This window comes from Pristiophorus japonicus, chromosome 2, assembly GCF_044704955.1.
Source record: "Pristiophorus japonicus isolate sPriJap1 chromosome 2, sPriJap1.hap1, whole genome shotgun sequence".
Lineage (NCBI taxonomy): Eukaryota > Metazoa > Chordata > Chondrichthyes > Pristiophoridae > Pristiophorus > Pristiophorus japonicus.
In genome coordinates, this window is record NC_091978.1 from 27,003,470 (window position 1) to 27,022,674 (window position 19,205).

Here is a 19,205-nt window from a genome sequence, read left to right on the forward strand (position 1 = left end):
AGTTCAGAAGGATGAGGGGGGATCTTGTAGAAACATTTAAAATAATGAAAGGGATAGACAAGATAGAGGCAGAGAGGTTGTTTCCACTGGTCGGGGAGACTAGAACTAGGGTGCACAACCTCAAAATACGAGGGAGCCAATTTAAAACTGAGTTGAGAAGGAATTTCTTCTCCCAGAGGGTTGTGAATCTGTGGAATTCTCTGCCTCAGGAAGCAGTTGAGGCTAGCTCATTGAATGTATTCAAGTCACAGATAGATAAACCAATAAGGGAATTAAGGGTTACGGGGAGCAGGTGGATAAGTGGAGCTGAGTCAACTTCCAGATCAGCCATGATCTTGTTGAATGATGGAGCAGGCTCAAGGGGCTAGATGGCCTACTCCTGTTCCTAATTCTTATGTTCTTATGTTCTTATGTTCAATTCACACCTTGTTGGCATTGTGGAAGTTTCAAAGGGTATGCCACTTCAAAGGGTATGTTTGCAAGAGCTGTGGAACAATGGGGCACCTCCAATGAGCTTGCAGATGGGGTACAAGTTCTACAAAACCTGCTAACCACCTCGTGGCAGAGGAAGATCGGTCCATGGTGGATCAAAGCAATTTCGAGCTTCAGAGAGACGAGGCAGATGCTGAAGTACACGGGGTGCACACATTTTCGATGAAATGTCCACCCATAATGCTAAATATAAAATTGAATGGCTTACCCGTAGCCATGGAACTGGACACTGGCGCTAGCCAATCCATCATGAGTAAAAAGATGTTTGAAATACTGTGGTGCAACAAAGCACTCAGACCAGCCCTGAGCTCCATCCACACGAAACTGAGAACGTACACCAAAGAGCTTATCACATCATGGTCAAGGTCACCTACGAGGGCACGGTGCACCAAATGTCACTCTGGATTGCCCCGGGCAATGGCCTCACACTGCTTGGAAGGAGCTGGCTGGACATAATCCGCTGGAACTGGGATGAATCCGAGCACTATCACATGTCGATGAGGCCTCATGTACCCAGGTTCTTCACAAATTTCCTTCCTTTTTTGAGCCAGGCATTGGAAACTTTTCCGGGGTGAAGGTGCGGATCCACTTAGTCCCAGAGGCACAACCCATTCACCACACGGTAGCATAATGATTATGTTACTGGGCTAGTAATCCAGAGATGTGAGTTCAAATCCTAGCACGGCAGCTGGGGCAATTCAGTTCCATTATCAGATCAGCCATGATCTTATTGAATGGCGGAGCGGTCTCGAGGGGCTCGATGGCCTACTCCTGTTCCTAATTCTTATGTTCTTATGTTCAAGGCGCGAGCGGTACCTCACATGATGAGGGAGAGAGTGGAAATCGAGCTGGACAGGCTGCAATGCGAGGGCATCATCTCCACAGTGGAATTCAGCGAGTGGGCCAGCCCGATTGTTCTAGTACTCAAAAGTGATGGCACGGTCAGGATTTGCGGCGATTATAAAGTAACTATTAATCGTTTCTCACTATAGGATTTTACCCGGTACCTAAGGCAGATGACCTATTTGCGACACTGGCAGGAGGCAAGACATTCACCAAGCTCGACCTGACTTCGGCCTACATGTCGCAGGAGCTGGAGGAGTCTTCGAAGGGCCTCACCTGCATCAACACGCGCAAGGGACTGTTCATCTACAACAGATGCCCGTTTGGATTTCGGTCGGCTGCAGCGATCTTCCAAAGAAACATGGAGAGCCTACTCAAGTCGGTACCACGCACGGTGGTTTTTCAGGACAACATATTGGTCACGGGTGGGGACACCGTCGAGCACCTACAAAACCTGGAGGAGGTCCTCCAGCGACAGGATCGCATCGGGCTGCAGCTGAAGAGTTCGAAATACGTCTTTATGGCAACAGAAGTGGAGTTTTTGGGGAGAAAGATCGCAGCGCCTCGGCACTCGGCCCACAGACGCCAAGACAGAGGCTATCAGGAACGCGCCCAGGTCACAGAATGTCACGGAGCTGCGTTCGTTCCTGGGGCTCCTCAACTATTTTGGTAACTTCCTACCGGGGTTAAGCACCCTCTTAGAGCCCCTACATGTGTTATTGCATAAAGGTGAGAATTGGTTATGGGGAAAAACACCAAGCAATTGCTTTTGAGAAAGCCAGAAACATTTTATTCTCCAACAAGCTGCTTGTCGTGTACAACCCGTGTAAAAGACTTGTGCTAGCATGTGATGCGTCGTCGTACAGAGTCGGGTGTGTTACAACAAGCTAACGTTGCGTGGAAGTTGCAACCTGTCGCTTATGCCTCCAGGAGCATCTCGAAGGCCGAGAGGGCCCACAGCATGATTGAGAAAGAGGCATTAGCGTGTGTGTTCGGGGTAAAGAAAATGCATCAGTACCAGTTTGGCCTCAAATTTGAGCTGGAAACTGATCACAAGCCCCTCATATCCCTGTTCGCTGAAAACAAGGGGATAAATACTAATGCCTCAACCCGCATACAAAAGTGGGCACTCGCGCTATCAGTGCATAACTATACCATCTGCCACAGGCCAGGCACCGAGAACTGTGCGGATGCTCTCAGGTGGCTACTATTGCCCACCACTGGGGTGGAAATGGCGCAGTCTGCAAACTTGTTGATGGTGGCGCAGCCCGCAAACTTGTTGATGGTCATGGAAGCGTTTGAAAATGATAAATCACCTGTCACGGCCCACCAGATTAGGACTTGGACCAGCCAAGATCCTCTGCTGTCCAAGCAAAAAACTGTTTACTGCATTGGAGCTGGGCCAGCATCCCCATTGAAATGCAAGAGCTAATCAAGCGTTCCAGCGGCGAAAGGACGAGCTGTCCATTCAGACAGACTGCCTGTTGTGGGGTAACCGCGTAGTGCTACCCAAAAAGGGCAGGGAGACGTTCATAACGGATCTCCACAGCACACACCCGGGTATAGTAATGATGAAAGCAATAGTCAGATCCCACGTGTGGTGACCCGGTATCGACTCTGACTTCGAGTCCTGTGTACGGCAATGCAGAGTGTGTGCTCAGTTGAGTAACGCGCCCAGAGAGGCACCACTAAGTTTGTGGTCCTGGCCCTCCAGACCATGGTCAAGGATCCATGTCGACTATGTGAGCCCGTTTCTTGGTAAAATGTTCCTGGTGGTGGTGGATGCTTTTTCAAAATGGATTGAATGTGAAATAATGTCGGGAAGCACCGCCACCACCTCCATTGAAAGCCTGAGGGCCATGTTTACCACCCACGGCCTGCCTGACATACTGGTCAGTGACAACGGGTCATGTTTCACCAGTGCCGAATTTAAAGAATTCATGACCCGCAATGGGATCAAACATGTCACCTCGGTTCTGTTTAAACCAGCCTCCAATGGGCAGAAAAAGTGGGCAGTACAAACAATCAAACAGAGCCTTAAACGAGTCACAGAAGGCTCACTCCAAACTCGCCTGTCCCGTGTACTGCTCAGCTACCGCATGAGAACCCACTCGCTCACAGGGGTTCCCCCAGCTGAGCTATTCATGAAAATGACACTTAAAACCAGACTCTCGCTGGTTCACCCCAACCTGCATGATCAGGTAGAGAGCAGGCGGCAGCAGCAAAATGTAAACGATGGTCGCGCCACTGTGTCACTGTGGAAATTGATCTGAATGACCCTGTGTATGTGCTAAACTGTGGACATGTTCCCAAGTGGATCGCGGGCACGGTGATAGCTAAAGAAGGGAGTAGTGTGTTTGTAGTCAAACTAGACAATGGACAAATTTGCAGAAAGCACCTGGACCAAACGATGCTGCGGTTCACAGACTGCCCTGAACAACCCACAGCAGACACCACCTTTTTCGAGCCCACAACACACACCCAAAGGATCAACGACACCACCCCAGACCAAGAAATCAAACCCATCACGCCCAACAGCAAGTCCAGGCTCAGCCAGCAGCCCTGCAGGGCCAACAACACACCAGCCCAGTGAGGGCACGGCCAACACACCAGAACAGACATTTGTACCGTGGAGGTCCATCAGGTAAAGAATGGCTCCCGACCACCTCACCTTGTAAATAGTTTTCACTTTGACTTCGTGGGGGAGTGATGTTGTGTATCTGTAAAGAATGCACTCCCATGTTCCGCCACCAGGGAGCTCATCCCCTGAAGTCTCAAGGGATCCCCGCATCCCTTGGGAGCACTGTATAAAAGCCGGCCCCTAAGGTCGGTTCCTCACTCTGGAGTGTCTTAATAAAGACTGAGGTCACTGTTACTTTAACCACCCTGTGTGCAGTCTCATCTGAGTTGAGAACACAATACTTTTAATAAGGTGTAAGGCCAGATCTAGGTTAGATGTCAGGAGGTGGTTCTTTCCCCAGAGAATAGTGGACCTCTGGAACAGGCTGCTAAATCGTACAGTGGATGCTGATTCGTTGAATTCCTTTTACGCGAGAGCTGGACAGGTTTCTGGCTGAGGTGGACACCACCTCTTACAGAAGGTGGGTACTGCAGGGAATTCAGGAGCAGAGTGATCTCCTGGACTAGTTTTGATTGCTTGAATTTGTCAGAGAGGAATTTTCCTAGATTTTTTCGCCTCCCAAATTGGCCTGGGTTTTTAAACTGTATTTTCGTCTCTCCCAGGAGGTCACATGGTTTCAAGCGGGGTGGAGGTAAGGTATCACAATTGAGTGGGACAGGCTGGTTGGATCAGATGGTCCTTACTTGTGCATCATTGTTCGTAGGTTCGTATGTTCGTGTGAGGGCTATGGGGAGAAGCAGAGGATTGGGACTAGTTGGATAGATCTTTCAAAGAGCCAGCAAAGGCACAATGGACCAAATGGCCTCTTTCTCTGCTGTATGATTCAATGATTCTATGATGTTGGACTTCAATTATGAGGAGAGCCGACTGAAGGTTAGGGGCGATTTAATAGAGGTGTTCCAAATTATGAAAGGTTTTGATAGAGGAAATGAGGAGAAACTGCTGGCAGTGGCAGGGATGTCGGTAACCAGAGGACTTAGAATTAAAATCATTCACAAAAGAACTTAAGGGGTGACGGGGAGAAAACGTGTTCTTGCAGGGAATTGTTATGATGGGGAATGATGGCCTGACAGAATGGTGGAAGCAATTCAATATTAACTTTCAAAAGGGAATTGGATATATACTTGAAAAAGAAAAATCTGCAGGGCTATTGAGAAAGTGCGGGGGAGCAGGACTAATCCGATTGCTCTTTCAAAGGGTCCGATGGGCCGAATGGCCTCCTTCTGTGCTGTATCACACTAAATATGGCCTGTCTCCTCTCTGCTCTAGCTAATCGAGGGGGACCAGCAGGTCCTCATCCTCAAAGCCCTATTCTTCATCTCTTGCTGACTCTTGCGACATATCTGTGAAAAAGGGGATGTGCAAACGCTGGTTATTTTACAGACATGCTTTACAACATTGCTAACTGAAGTTAACTTTTTAAAGTTGATTTGAGATGATTTCGGAAGACACAGCTCTTGCCCGCCAACGCCAAGCCTGGCTTTCTGTTAGCTGATAGAAGCCACTGAGCCCGCTGCACTGTAGCCGAGTCAATCTTCCAGGTAATTTTGGTGTAAGTATATAGTGCGGGAAAAATCAGAGAGTGCAGCCATCAGATTTACAGCGAGCGTCCCATACTGCGCTGTTCCTGGAAATTCCGGGCCAATGTTTAGCATGCCACTGGGCCAACAGGGCCGTTTGGACCGAGTCAACAGTCCAGCACCCATGACGGAGCACCGGGTTGCAAATTGGCAGCCCTGTCGAGACGAGAGCCGCCAGTGTCGCGCTGATAGAAGAGTCGGCCGACAGAAATATATGGCGGCCCATTGTGCAAACGGCCGCCCCTTTAAGGGGCGCCCCGGCAGCGGGTCGGTAACCTCGCAGTGACATCGGCCGGCGCCATCCTCGCTGCCCACAGGGCAATTACCTCTGCGAGGCGCAAAAGGGGTCAGAGGTGCTATCAACCCCTTCCCCCGGGCGATAACCTTTTAAGAACATAAGAAATAGGAGCAGGAGTAGGCCACAAGGCCCCTCGAGTCTGCTCCGCCATTCAATAAGATCATGGCTGATCTGATCATGGACTCAGCTCTACTTCCCCGCCCACTCCCCATAACCCTTTACTCTCTTATCGCTCAAAAATCTGTCTATCTCCACCTTAAATATATTCAATGACCCAGCCTCCTCAGCTCTCTGGGGCAGAGAATTCCACAGATTTACAACACTCTGAGAGAAAAAATTCCTCCTCATCTCAGTTTTAAATGGGTGGCCCGTTATTCTAAGATCATGCCCTCTAGTTCTAGTCTCCCCCATCAGTGGAAACATCCTCTCTGCATCCATCTTGTCAAGCCCCCTCATAATCTTATAAGTTTCGATAAGATCACCTCTCATTCTTCTGAATTCCAATGAGTAGAGGCCCAACCTACTCAACCTTTCCTCAAAAGTCAACCCCATCATCTCTGGAATCAACTTAGTGAACCTTCTCTGAACGGTCTCCAATGCACCTTTTGTGCCCCATTATAACCTCTTGGAGCCGCTCATGGGACAATAAGAAGGGCAATTTCACCCCCTAAGTTTCTTAAAGCAGGCGATTAACAGATAGTGCTGGCTGAGTCCATGATAGAATAATCATACTGGGATTTGGATGGAGTGGGTTGCAAGGGCCGAGTGGTTACTTTGTTCTCTGCATGTTTTTATGATCATCTCTTGAGCTTCACTAAGAAGGTGACACTCAGTAAGATAATGGGATTAAAGGCAGATAAATCCCCTGGACCTGATGGCTTGCATCCTCGGGTCTTAAGAGAAGTAGCAGCAGGGATTGTGGATTCATTAGTTGTAATTTACCAAAATTCCCTGGCTTCTGGGGAGGTCCCAGCAGATTGGAAAACTGCAAATGTAATGTCCCTATTTAAAAAAGGAAGCAGACAAAAAGCAGAAAGCTATAGACCAGTTAGCCTAACATCTGTGGTTGGGAAAATGTTGGAGTCCATTATTAAAGAAGTAGTAGCAGGACATTTGGAAAAGCAAAATTCGGTCAGTCAGAGTCAGCATGGATTTATGAAGGGGAAGTCATGTTTGACAAATTAGCTGGAGTTCTTTGAGGATGTAACGATCAGGGTGGATAAAGGGGAACCAGTGGATGTAGTGTATTTGGACTTCCAGAATGCATTTGACAAGGTGCCACATAAAATGTTACTGCACAAGATAAAAGTTCACAGAGTTGGGGGTAATATATTAGCATGGATAGAGGATTGGCTAACTAACAGAGAACAGAGAGTCGGGATAAATGATTCATTCTCTGGGTGGCAACCAGTGGGGTGCTGCAGGGATCAGTGCTGGGACCCCAACTATTTACAATCTATATTAACAACTTGGAAGAAGGGACTGAGTGTAACATGGCCAAGTTTGCTGACGATACAAAGATGTGAGGAAAAGCAATGTGTGAGGAGGACACAAAAAATCTGCAAAAGGACATAGACATGCTAAGTGAGTGGGCAATAATTTGGCAGATGGAGTATACTGTTGGAAAGTATGAGGTCATGCAGTTTGGCAGAAAAAAATCAAAGTGCAAGTTATTATTTAAATGGAGAAAGATTGCAAAGTGCTGCACTACAGCGGGACCTGGGGATACTTGTGCATGAAACACAAAAGGATAGTATGCAGGTACAGCAAGTGATCAGGAAGGCCAATGGTACCTTGGCCTTTATTGCAAAGGAGATGGAGTATAAAAACAGGGAAGTCTTGCTACAGCTATACAAGGTATTGGTGAGGCCACACCTGGAATACTGTGTGCAATTTTGATTTCCATATTTACGAAAGGATATACTTGCTTTGGAGGCAGTTCAGAGAAGGTTCACTAGGTTGATTCCGGGGATGAGGGGGTTGACTTATGAGGAAAGGTTGAGTAGTTGTGCCTGTATTCATTGGAATTCAGAAGAATGAGAGGTGATCTTATCAAAACGTATAAGATTATGAGGGGGCTTGACAAGGTGGATTCAGAGAGGATGTTTCCACTGATGGGGGAGACTAGAACTAGAGGACATGATCTTAGAATAAGGGGCTGCCCATTTAAAACAGAAATGAGGAGAAATTTCTTCTCTCAGAGGGTTGTAAATCTGTGGAATTCGTTGCTTCACAGAGCTGTGGAAGCTGGGACATTGAATAAATTTAAGACAGAAATAGACAGTTTCTTAAACGATAAGGAGATAAGGAATTATGGGGAGCGGGCAGGAAGTGGACCTGAGTCCATGGTCAGATCAGCCATGATCACATTGAATGGCGGAGCAGGTTCGAGGGGCCGTATGGCCTAATGCTGCTCCTATTTCTTGTGTTCTTATGTTCTTATGTTCATGGATTTCAGCTACTCATGTGCCTACATGATGTTACTTAGAGTTACATACAATTTACAGCATAGAAACAGGCCATTCGGCCTTCCAGGGCTATGCCGGTATTTATGCTCTACACAACCCTCCACCCACCCTATTTTATCTAAACATCTCAGCATTACCTTCTATTCCATTTTCCCTCATGTACTTATCTGGCTTCCCCTTCAGAGCATCTATACTAGTCACCACAATCACTGAGGCTGAGGCAAATGGCGTAGGTGCCTTTAACGCCCTCATCAGTAAGGAAGGACATCCTTTAAAAACTGTTCTGTTTTACCAAATATTTGTTCAAAAAAATAGCCATTGGAACAGGAATGTTTAATGGCCTTGGTGGCTCACTTGGTAACACCATCTGAGTCAGTAGGTTGTGGGTTCAAGTCCAGAGACTTGAGCACAAACATCTAGGCTGTCAATCCAGTGCAGTGCTGAGGGAATGCTACACTGTCGGAGGTGCTGTCTTTCAGATGAGACATTAAACCGAGGCCCCGTCTGCTCTCTCAGATGGCCATAAAAGATCCCACGGCACTATTTCGAAGAAGAGCTGGGAAGTTATCCTCGGTGTCCTGGCCAATATTTATCCCTCAATCAGCATCACCAAAATAGATTATCTGGTCATATCACATTGCTGTTTGTGGGAGCTTGCTGTGCGCAAATTGGCTGCTGCATTTCCTACATTACAACAGTGACTACATTCCAAAAAGCACTTCATTGGCTGTAAAATGCTTTGGGATGGGCAGTGGTCGTGAAAGGCGCGATATATAAATGCAAGTCTTTTTTTCTTTTCTTTTTTCTTGGCCAGTCTTTTCATTTATTACCCATCCTTAGATGCCAAAAGGGCATTAAGAGACCAACCACACAGTGTGGGGCTGGAGTCACGTGTAGGCCGGACTTAGCAGATTTATTAAATTCAATTGCACAACTTGCCATGGAGGGGAGCTGAACACATGAGCTCTCCTTGCTACTTCAGTACTGATACTACTAAATGAGAATACCTCCATTGCTATGTATAGGTGTTGCTTGTAGTTTTCTGTTCAATGTGTATGCATTCCCATTTTCTCAATTTAGCCTGACGTGAATTTGAAGGTATCATCATAGACAGTCCCTCGAAATCGATGAAGACTTGCTTCCACTCTAAAAGTGAGTTCCTCGGTGACTGAACAGTCCAATATGGGAATTACAGTCTCTGTCACAGGTGGGACAGACAGTGGTTGAAGGAAAGTGTGGGTGGGGAGTCTGGTTTGCCGCATGCTCTTTCCTCTGCCTTCGCTTGTTTTCTGCGTGCTCTCAGCGACAAGACTCGAGATGGTCAGTGTCCTCCCGGATGCTCTTCCTCCACTTTGGGTGGTCTTGGGCCAGGGACCCCCAGGTGCCGGTAGGGATGTTGCACTTTATCAAGGAGGCTTTGAGGGTGTCCTTGATACATTTCCTCTGCCCACCTGGGGCTCGCTTGCCATGTCGGAGTTCCGAGTAGAGTGCTTGCTTAGGGAGTCTTGTGTCGGGCATGCGGACAATGTGGTCTGCCCAACGGAGCTGGTCAGGTGGTGTCAGTGCTTCGATGCTGGAGATGTTCACCTAATCGAGACCACTGACGTTGGTGCGACTATCCTCCCAGGGGATTTGCAGGATCTTGCGGATGCAGCGCTGGTGGTATTTCATCAGCACTTTGAGATGCCTGCTGTATATAGTCCACGTCTCCGAGCCTTAAAGGAGGGCGGATATCACTACTGCCCTGTAGACCATAAGCTTGGTGCCAGATTTGAGATTCTGGTCTTCAAATACTCTCTTCCTCAGGTGACCAAAGGCTGCGCTAGCGTACTGGAGACGGTGTTGGACCTTGTCATCGATATCTGCCCTTGCTGATAGTAGGCTCCTGAAGGATGGAAAATGGTCCACCTTGTCCAAGTCTGCGCCATGGATTTTGATGACCAGGGGGCAGTGCTGTGTGGCGGTGTCAGATTGGCGGAGGATCTTTGTCTTACAGATGTTTAATCTAAGACCCATGCCTTCGGACGCTTCGGTGAAGGTGTTGACGATGACTTGGAGTTCGGCCTCTGAGTGTGTGCAGATGCAAGCATCATCCGCGAACTGTAATTCGATGACAGAGGATGGGACGACCTTGGATCTAGCCAGGAGGTGGCGAAGATTGAACAGGTTCCGATTGGTTCTATAGTTTTGTTCCACTCCAGCAGGGAGCTTGTTGAGAGTGAGATGAAGCAGCAAGGAAGATTGAGAAGAGTGTTGATGCGATGACGCAGCCCTGCTTGACCCTAGTCCGGACATGGATTGTGTCTGTGGTGGATCCATTGGTCAGAATCAGGGCTTGCATGTCGTCATGGAACAGGCGGAGGATAGTGACAAACTATTGGGGGCAGCCGCAACAGAGGAGGATGCTTCATAGTCTCTCGCGGTTGACAGTGTCAAAGGCCTTTGTGAGGTAAAAGAAGGCCAAGTACAAGGGTTGGTGCTATTCCCTGCATTTCTTTTGTAGTCGTTGCGCGGTGAAGATCATGTCCGTTCGACCCCTTAGTGGACGGAATCCACATTGCGACTCTGGGAGATGCTCTTCAGCCACCGGGAGAAGACAACTGAGGAGCATTCTCGCGATGATTTTCCCAGTGGCTGACAGCAGGGATATTCCTCAGTAGTTACCGCAGTCAGACTTGTCACCTTTTTTGAAGGCATTTTGGTTGCCGAATAAAAGCTTGGCTCTGGTTCATTTTCTTTCTGTCGGTTGTCTGTACTTGGTATTTTTTTCAAGTTGAATTTTCTGAATTATTGCTGCTTCACCATCTTTTCGACATCATTGTGATATTGGAACCCAATTCCTAAAGTTTGCACAGATGCAATGAACCTAAGTTTATTCAGCCTTTCTGGCAATGGAGCAATTACCCTTCTGCCCCTTTGGATAGGAGAGTGCACACATTAGATGAATGAAGGAAACCTTGGGCATTTTCTATTCCACACAGCCATAGTCTCTTTACGATTCATGAGCAGGGATTTGTTTGCACAAAGTTAATTGGAGGTAACCTTTCGCAACATATTACCATAATCTCTTCTCAGTCTGTGTACAGCCTGCTTTATATTCTGTCGTGTGAGTCACACTGTCATGGGCATTTGGAGGGGAAGGCTTAAACAGTACGTTCAGAAAGCTGTCTAAGGTAAAGAGAATGTGAGGGCCCTGACTGTCCACGGGGTTTGTCCTGATCAGCAGAAGATTAGTAACATAGGAACAGGAGGAGGCCATTCATCCCTTCGAACCTGTTCTGCCATTCAATTAGCTCATGACTGATCTGTACCTCAACTTTGCGCCTCATCCCTTAATACCCTTACCCAACAAAAATAACTGATGGAGCCCCTGGAGAAACAGAATAAACCTTTGAGAACATCCACTTACCCCATTTCTGCAAGAGTTCTACTGATCTCCCACAGAGGTTATTGAGGGAGTTTGTGACAATCCCTCAGAAATTTAGCGTCAGGAATTTTTAGGAAATGTCTTTTAGTCCTATTTCTTTTTTCATAAACCAATCTCCCCACCCATCCATCTCCTTGCGGAATCCCTCAGTTCTTCCTCTCTCCAGAGCAAAGCAAGTTGCCTCTTGAACTACTTTTTACTAGGGCTGATTTTGTACTGCCTGTCAGTAGCTGTACTTGCACAGAGTGCTTCACAGTAAATCATCTAGTTGCTCATTTTGCTTGGATGAAAAGCATAGTGTCATGTAACGGTAATCTTCATGTAACTGTAACCTTCATGCAACTCCTGTACACTGTACTTATACCCTAGAAATGCACACCCTGACCACAGGGGGTGAACTTGTGGGAGACACTCCTCACCTGGGTTTCCACGTATAAAAGGGGAGCTCCCACCCAGGATCAGCACTCCTTGCTCCTGGGAATAAAGTGAAGGTCACGTAGTAACTGTGTCTGCAGCACATGCCTCGTGTGAGTTTGTAGTACGGTGCAGAGACACAACATTTGGCGACAAGAAATGGGAATCACCGAACCACGAGGATGGCCACCAGAGGAACGTTACTGTGTGGGTGAGGACTAGGATGACTTCATGGAAAGACTCCAGCAGAGCTTTGTCACAAAAGACTGGCTGGGGGCAACAGCGGCTGACCAGCTGTGGACCACAGACGTATGCACTGATGAAAGACCTGCTCGCACCCCAAAAGCCAGCAGACAAGTCCTTTGAAGAGCTCAGCCAGCTGATCAGTGAGCATCTCAAGCCGGTGAGTAGCATACACATGGCCCGGCACCGGTTCTACACACACCGACGTCGGGAGGGACAATACATCTCGGACTTCGTTGTGGACCTGCGGCACTTGGCCAGTCTCTGGAAGTTCATAGACGCCTGCAGGGGGGAGATGTGAAGGAACTTTTTCATTGAGGGCATTAATCATGCCGGGATTTTCAGGAAGCTCATAGAGACCAAGGACTTGACTTTAGAAGGGGCAGCGTTGATAGCTCAGACCTTCATGGCAGGGGAAGAGGAGACCAAGCTAATTTACGTGCGCAGCCCTGCTCCCAATGTGGCGATGGACCAGGGAGTTAACATTGTGAATGCGGCTCGGGACCCCGCAGGCAGGCTAGGGCATTTCAAAACCGCCCAGGCAGCAACAGACTCTAGGCTGGGCCCGCAACAGGGACAATGGAAAGGGGATCGGCAATTCACGCCATCTCGAGGAACAATGCGTTCTGCGATGGGACCATTAACACTCACCATCAGAGTGCTTAGAAACAACCAAATGGGCAATCAGAGAGGAATGCCTGGTAATGGTCCTTTTGTTAACAACAATCTCAGCTCATGCTGGAGATGCAGGGGTAGACATACTGCAAAAAGCTGCAGGTTCCAGCGATATACCTGTAGGATTTGTAACGTCAGTGGACACTTGGCCAGGATGTGCAAAAAGGCTGTGGCGAGGCTAATCTGCAAGAAAGGAACTAGACGAGGGGTCTGCACTGCAGGATGATGCCTGGGGAAAAGCCACGGATGCTGAAGTTCAGCAGGTTCACGTGGCTGACATCCACAGCTCATACACTAAAATGCCACCCATGATGACGAAAGTTTTATTGAATGGCATGGAGCTGGATACGGGAGCTAGCCAGTCACTTATGAGTGCCCAACAATTTGAGAGACTATGGCCACACAGAGCTAGCAGGCCCAAACTGGAATGCATTGACACGCAGCTACGGATGTACACCAAAGAGATCATTCCAGTGCTGGGCAGTGCAAACTTGGTGGTAACACATAATTGGTCACAGAACCGGCTGCCACTCTGGATCGTTCTGGGAAATGGCCCCGCGCTCTTGGGGAGGAGTTGGCTAGCTGAGATGAATTGGAAATGGGGGGATGTGCACGCCATCTCATCTATGGAGCGAAGTTCATGCTCACAGGTCCTACAAAAATTCGGGTCACTGTTTCAACCCGGTGTCAGAACGTTCAAGGGCACCAAAGTGGTGATACGCATCACTCCGGACATCAGACCAGTGCACCACAAAGCCAGAGTGGTGCCGTATGTGATGCGTGAGAAAATTGAAAGTGAATTGGACAGGCTGCTCAGAGAGGGCATAATTTCGGCTGTTGAATTCAGCAACTGGGCAAGTCCCATCGTTCCTGTCCTTACAGTGGATGGCTCGGTCAGGATTTGTGGCGACTACAAAGCCACCATCAACCGAGTGTCACTGCAAGACCAATACCCGCTCCCGAGAGCAGAGGACCTTTTTGCCACGCTGGCAGGTGGCAAGCTGTTCACGAAGCTGGACCTCACTTCGGCCTACATGACTCAGGAACTGGCTGAAGAATCCAAACTTCTGACCACCATCACGACGCACAAGGGATTATTTATCTACAACAGGTGTCTGTTTGGCATTCGTTCGGCGGCAGCTATCTTTCAGAGAAACATGGAAAGCTTGCTCAAATCCATTCCTGGAACGATCGTATTCCAAGACGACATCCTTATAACAGGTTGAGACACTGAGGAACACCTCCACAACCTGGAGGAGGTGCTACGCCGACTGGACCGGGTAGGCTTGCGGCTGAAAAAGGCCAAGTGTGTGTTTTTGGCCTCAGAGGTCGAGTTTTTACATAAGAGCATAAGAAATAGGAGCAGGAATAGGCCCCTCGAGCCTGCTCCGCCATTCAATAAGATCATGGCTGATCTGATCTTGGCCTCAACTCCACTTCCCTGTCTGCTCCCCATAACCCTTTATTCCCTTTGGGAATCAGCTGAAAATATGAAGGCCATTATACATGTCTAAGTTCTTTCTTTCATGTTCTTTTAACAGCCTCCTGTGCGGTACTTTGTTGAAGGCTTTCTGAAGGTCCATGCACATCGCATTCACTGCATTTCCCTCACCCACCATATCTGCCGTTTCCTCAAAGAACAGGTTTTATTAAACACAATTTTCCTTTCTGAAATCCGTGTTGGCTGCACCAAATGATTTTCTCTTCGAGATATTTAATCATTGCAATTTAATTGAAGGTTACAAAATTGTCACTACCACAGATATTAAACTAAATAGCCTGAAACAACCCGCTTTACTGTCTCCCTTTTATGGAATTATATGGGCCACTCCAATCCTCCAGCACACATCCACTCTCAGTAGAACCCCAAAATATAATTTCCAGGGCCTCCGACATTTCCCTCCCCCACCCCGCCACCGCTGCCCCTAACTCCTATTTCTCGGGATCCGTGGATGTATTGAACGGAAGAAATGCTGCAATGACCGAGGTTTTCATCTTTCAGATGAGACAATAAACGGAAGTGGACGCTAAACATCCCACAGCACAAGGAGCCCCTCGATGGCCTGACCAACATCCTTCCCTCAACCATTACAACCAAAAACACGCACAGGTTAGTTCGTCACTCATGTCACGTTTGTTGGACCTTGCTGTGTGCAATTTGGTTGCAGTGTTCGCATACAAAACTGTAGCTACTGCATCTCAAAAGTCATTCATTTGACGGTGAGAAGCTTTGGACACAGGGTACTGTATAAAACGCAGGTATTTTTGGAATATTTTAATAACTGTACGCACTTTTAAAAAATACATTTCGCTTTACTCTAAAGCACAGCCATATTTTTAACATGCTGTGGTTTCAGCGCGCTATTGACCTTTCTCATTTTGCAAAAAAAAAGCTTTCCTTTTCAAGCAATTCCAATGCTTGACTGAAAACAAAATGCACTTCTAGGTTAGATTAAAATTGAGGTCAGATGTCAAGTTATATGGGAGTGGAAAGTATTCGGAAAAATCGGATAGTTTAGGCTTCATATTAGTGACCGTGCACAGCACATTAACAGATGTATGACCTCAGCCTATGATGTAGTTGTTTCCTGTGTGAGGGACAGGACCCCATCTGCAAGAAATGGCAAACTCCTGGGGGCCTGCTGTAATACACCCCAAAGACAATGCTGGCTACTCAAAAGAAAGCTCTCACTGTAGAATATTTAAACAAAAAATATTAGTGTACAGCAATTAAAAATGATGTGCAAGTCAACGTGTACAGTAATCTGATAATCTCATGGATCGCTTATAAGATGCTCCTTAGAACCTACCTCTTTGACCAAACTTTTGGTCATCTGTCCCTTTTGGGCAGGAGGGTTGCCGCAGATGGGATCCAGCCCACTAAATCAAAAACGGAAGCGATCCGCCGGGCGCCCAGGCCCGGCAACACGTTTGAGTTGCGATCATTCCTGGGACTTTTGAACTATATCGGAAACTTTCTGCCGAACTTAAGCACATTGTTGGAGCCGTTATACATGCTCCTGCGTAAAGGTTGTGAATGGCTTTGGGGGGACTGTCAAGAACGGGCTTTCAATAAGGTGAGGAACCTGCTGCGTTCTAACAAACTGTTGACTTTGTATGACCCCTGTAAAAAACTGGTTTTAACGTGCGATGCATCGTCCTACGGGGTTGGCTGTGTGTTGTAGCAGGGCAATGACGACGGCCGACTCCAACCGGTGGCTTACGCCTCCAGGTCACTCTCCCAGGCAGAGCGTGGATACGGCATGGTCGAAAAAGAAGCACTCGCTTGTGTTTACGGTGTGAAAAAGATGCACCAGTAACTTTTCGGTCGACGGTTCGAGCTAGAGACAGACCACAAGCCGTTAACATCCCTGTTGTCCGACAGCAAGGCTGTCAACGCCAATGCGTCAGCTCGCATACAGCGCTGGGCCCTCACGCTGGCTGCGTATGACTACACCATACGGCACCGGCCAGGCACCGAAAATTGCGCTGACGCGCTCAGCAGGCTCCCACTGGTCACCACCGATGGGGCAGCGGAGCAAAGCGCTGAGATGGTCATGGCCATTGAGGCTTTTGACACCGCAGGCTCCCCCATCACAGCCCACCAGATCAAACCCTGGATCAATAGAGACCCCCTCCTATCCATGATAAAGAAATGTGTCCTGACTGGGGATTGGGCGCCTGCACACAGGCGTGCCCCGAGGAGGTCAGACCATTTCAGAGACGGATGGATGAGCTCTCCATCCAAGCCGACTGCCTGCTATGGGGCAGCCGGGTAGTCATGCCCCAGAAAGGCAGGGAAGCGTTCATCAGGGAACTCCACAGTGAGCACCCTGGCATCGTGCTAATGAAGGCCATTGCCCAGTCACATGTATGGTGGCCGGGGATTGACTCAGACCTGGAACACTGGGTTCGCAGGTGCATGACGTGTACCCAGCTGGGCAATGCCCCCAGGGAGGCCCCACTCAGCCCATGGCCCTGGCCCACCAGGCCATGGTCACGTATTCACGTAGACTATGTGGGCCCGTTCATGGGGAAAATGTTCCTGATCGTTGTCGATGCATTACTCAAAATGGATCGAGTGCATCATATTAAACTCGTGCACGACATCCATCACCGCGGAGAGTCTGCGTACGGTTTTCACGACCCGCGGCTTGCCGGACATCCTGGTCAGCGACAATGGCCCATGTTTCACCAGCCATGAATTCCAGGAGTTTATGTCGGGCAATGGTATAAAACATGTCTGGACAGCAGCGTTCAAGTCGGCTTCCAATGGCCAGGCGGAACGTGCGGTCCAAGTCATAAAACAGGGCATGCTACGCATCCAAGGACCCTCTCTTCAGTACCGCCTATCGCGCCTCCTGCTGGCCTACAGGTCTCGCTCACGGGAGTTCTGCCAGCGGAACTCCTCATGAAACGCATGCTTAAAATGCGGATGTCCCTCATTCACCCAGCCCTGGCAGACATTGTTGAGGGCAAGCGCCAGTCTCAAACCGAGTTCCATGAACGAAACTCAAGGGGGAGGTGTATAGAAACGGATGACCCGGTATTTGTTCTTAACCATGCTTTGGGACCCAAGTGGCTTGAGGGCACAGTAATTGGTAAAGAAGGGAATGTGGTCATAGTGGTCAGACTAAACAATGGGCAGATATGCCGCAAACACTTGGACCAAGTAAAGAAAAGGTTCAGCATAGACACGGAGGAATCTGAAGAAGAGCATGAGATGTCACCCACACCACTGCCAGTGGACGAGCAACGAGGACAATCCACAGCATGCACAGTCCTTGCGGCCAGCCCGGACAGGCCGGAATCACCCCAGGTGACAGAGACGCATGCCGAGGCTCAGCCACCAGAGCCACAACTGCGGCACTCCACGAGACAGCGTCGACCTCCTGAGGTCCACACCATCAGTGAAACCAGTCTTCAGCCAATTCGATTCACTCCACGTGATATCAAGAAGCAGCTGAGCGCACTGGATACAGCAAAGTCTATGGGCCCCGACAACATCCCGGCTGTTGTGCTGAAGACTTGTGCTCCAGAACAAGCCATGCCTCTAGCCAAGCTGTTCTAGTACAGCTACAACACTGGAATCTATATGATAATGTGGAAAACTGCCGAGGTATGTCCTGTCCACAAAAAGCAGGACAAAACAAATCCGGCCAATTACCGCCCCATCGGTCTACTCTCAACCATCAGCAAAGTGATGGAAGATGTCGTCGACAGTGCTATCAAACGACACCCACTGATGCCCAGTTTGGGTTCCGCTACAACCACTCGGCTCCAGTCCTCATTACAACCTTGGTCCAAACATGGACAAAGGAGCTGAATTCCACAGGTAAGGTGAGAGTGACTGCCCTCGACATCACGGCATCAAGGAGCCCTAGTAAAACTGAAGTCAATGGGAATCGGGGGAAAACTCTCCACAGGCTGGAGTCATACCAAGCACAAAGGAAGATGATTATGGTGGTTGGAGGTCAATCATCACAGCCCCAGGACATCACTCCAGGAGCTCCTCCAGAAAGTGTCCTGGGCCCAATCATCTTCAGCTGCTTCATCAATGACTGTCCCTCCATCAGAATGGGGATGTTCGCTGATGACTGCACAGTGTTCAGTGCCATTCGCAACTGCTCAGCGAATGAAGCAGTCCATGCCCACATGCAGCAAGACTAGGACGATATTCAGGCTTGGGCTGATAAGTGGCAAGTAACATTCGCACCACACAAGTGCCAGGCAATGACTATCTTCAACAAACAAGAGTTTAACCACCGCCCCTTTACATCCAACGGCATTACCATCACCGAATCCCCCACCATCAATATCCTGGGGGGGTCACCATTGACTAGAAACTTAACTGGACCAGCCAAATAAACACTGTGGCAACAAGAGCAGGTCAGAGGCTGGGTATTCTGCGGCGATTGTCTCACATCCTGACTCCCCAAAGCCTTTCCATCATCTACAAAGCACAAATCAGGAGTGTGATGGAATACTTTCCATTTTCCTGGATGAGTGTAGCTCCAACAACACTCAAGGAGCTCGACACCATATAGGACAAAGCATCCCACTTGATCGGCACCCCATCCACCACTTTAAACATTCACTCCCTGCACCACTGGTGCACCGTGGC